The following is a 2,973-nucleotide window of genomic DNA, read 5'->3' as shown; positions in this document are numbered from 1 at the left end:
AATAATACACAAAACTCTGCGCGACAAATAATGGAACAGAAAACGTCATGCAATATATATCAGCTTCAACGAGCTTCTATATCCCCTACATAGGGCCGTCCTGCTAGAACCAGTGGCACTTGCTGTTTGAGCTAAGCTATTCCAATCAATTATGAAACTGACATTATAAACGAGAAATTCAAGTGAGCACATCATGTTTATCGTGTTGCTAATACCTTGCTCATGCATTATGGAATCGAATTAAGCAAAAACAAACTTGCTTCAAAGGAAGTCGTCTTATCGAGCATCATTCATGAAGCTCCGTTTGCAGAGCTTTACGAGCGACATGGACTTTAGTTCCGTGAGATTGTAAAGCGAGCCTGTCTAATTTAATTGTGTCTTATTATGAACGTTGTCACCTGTTGAAGTCTCAGCGATGTGCACGAAGTGACATTCTGATTAAGTCAACAAATGCAAGTCAAATGAATTTCTACCAACGGATAGTCTCTTGGGAATGCTCGCACGGATGTTTCATGAATCTCGCGAAGTGATGATTGATATCGAGACCATTCGTGGATATCCTCTAAATATATCTGGTTCTCTGGGGCTAGCGTTTTTATTGAGTGCCAGATGAGTGCTGTAGCTTTCCAAACCATGACAAATTGATCTACGCTATATAGCAGTCATATACAATCGTGCCTTGTTAATGTGGACACTTTGGTTCCCGAGCGAAAGTGTCTATAAAGCGTGTCACTGTAATAAAGAACCATGATTAAAACCAAAAACAAATATTTTCAAAAACTGTTTTATGGTTGCTGACTTCTTAGCACTGTGGAGGGCAGTGAAGTAGAAATTGGGCAATCTTATCAGCTCGGGTACATCATTCTGGTCGCCATTGTTTTGAAAATCAAATGGTTTAAGTTGAAGCACGTTTGAAGCACCTAGTGGTGCATGAGGCGGATGATAGTGCCTGCTTATGTGATGAAGTATCTCCTACTGCGACTCTTCACCTCCCAAAATGTCTGTACTCACTCGGCTGACAACTGCTGAATGCGCTTTTCAACGGAGCATAGAGATAATTCTTTTTCGCAATCAGCCATTCAATGTGGAAAACGGTAAGGCGCATCGACCTGGCTCCTTACCACTGTAAAGCATGAAACCATGCTCACACAGAAAGGCAATTACTGCGCCATTTGCACATTCGCCTGCCATTCGCTGGTGTTTTGCACTCAAATTATAAAGGGCGGAACATCTGGTAGAAGCACTCGGGATTTTGTTCTTATCGCTGTTCATATTGATGGCACAAAAAACGTGGGTCCCAGTTAGCTCCGTGCATTTTCACCCTGTCCATTGTGGGGACAGCGAGTTTCCATATTAACGAGGCGTAAATACACTGCAAAAAATTGGTCCCCAGAAAAGCTGTTCATAGTTCGAGTCTTCCATATTAACAGGGCACGACTGTATGTCATAGCGTCGATATGAATCACAATACCGTGGCACTTAGGTGTATAGTTTTGGGCTGGGGCATCCTGCGATCAAAGGCCGACGGTGACACGCTGTCCTGAAGAAGCCTCCTGTGCGGAAGCCGCGAAGGAAAAAAATAGTTTCTACTCATGAGCTTGGAAGGTAATCAGTACTGGACGCTAGCCTTTGATGCACGTGCCCGCCAACTACTGAAACAATTATTTGCGACAACGCAATTGGTGTTATGCGAGCTGCCCAGCTCGACGTAAGCCAACGTATATGAACTGCAAAATTTAAGAGCGCGGCTGCCACCATCTATTAGCTAACCTTAAATGTGTTACGCCTTCCCTGCATGCATTCATTCTACTTTTGAGGAGGAGATGCGTAAGCATGGTGTGCGGTTTAATAGGCACTGATCCTTCTGACAAATTGCCGGTACGCTTTCTTGTAGCGCCTGAAGCTGTCAGCAAGATTAATATTTGTAGCCTTGAATGACTGCATGTGTTCAGTTTATTAAGGTGGACAGGGGCGAATTGATTTTGGTCAGTTCACTACCTCGGTTCATGTTAGCAAACTACGCAAGTGGCGCAGGAGACGATGAAAAAGTGCACGGTGGACGCGCAGTTTTTTTTTTAAGAATAAAATTATTTGATTCTCTTATTACACGAATGCGCAGTCAAAAATATAGGGCATGGCAAGCTTGTGCCTTCTCGCTTGCCGTCAGACATGTTACCCCACGAAGGGGAAATCGCTTGTTGCGGGTAGTCATGAGCTGGGCTCCTGCAGCGAGTACAACTGAATTAGCGAGTCGGTGGAGTTTAGCCTACTGCCTGAGGACTTACGGTCACTATCTCTTCCTAGGCTTCTCTATTCAGGTCCCCCAGACTGGAGGGGGCACTCTGCGATGCGATATGAAGTCCCACGTCTTCTTTGAAGTCGGATGTACTCGCTTCCGGGGTAGCAGGTAGCTGCCGTGGCTCATCAGCGCTGGCTTTACCTGGTATGGCGTCAGATCACTGTGGTCTCGAACTCCGGCTAGCCTCATGCAAATGCTGTTTTCGAATTTGCATCTCAAACCGCTCCTTTTGGAACTTTGTGCATGGCGGAGAGTAGGAGCTATCGTGCTGAGTTCTTTTTACGGACCCTGAAGACATGTCGCCAGTTTTGCACTGCTGGATTACGAGCTTGGCAAAGACTCGTCATCTTTGTCCTGCGCTGCTCGGTTGTTGTCTTCATCGCAGCTGTCGGTGCATGCCAGCGATCTACGTGCGTGCAACACGAGAGTGCTATGCTTGTCTCGTGCACTATTAAAGGTCTTCCCTCGCGTAGTTTCCAACACGAGGAAGGAACAAAAACCCAGGCGGTATTCGTTGCTCTTCTTATTTCTTTCTATTTATAATAGAGATCCCAAGCACTCCGGGACTGGTAATTTTTTCCGTCAGAACTACAAAAGGAAAAATAAGCAGACCCACACAATGGTGATCAAAAAGAAAAAGAAAACAGACAAGAGAAACGGAAGAAAGAGAGGAA

The sequence above is a fragment of the Amblyomma americanum genome, chromosome 1, assembly GCF_052857255.1.
Source record: "Amblyomma americanum isolate KBUSLIRL-KWMA chromosome 1, ASM5285725v1, whole genome shotgun sequence".
In the NCBI taxonomy this organism is placed as follows: Eukaryota; Metazoa; Arthropoda; class Arachnida; order Ixodida; family Ixodidae; genus Amblyomma; species Amblyomma americanum.
The sequence above is the reverse complement of the archived record's forward strand: the minus strand, read 5'-3'. Positions refer to the sequence as shown.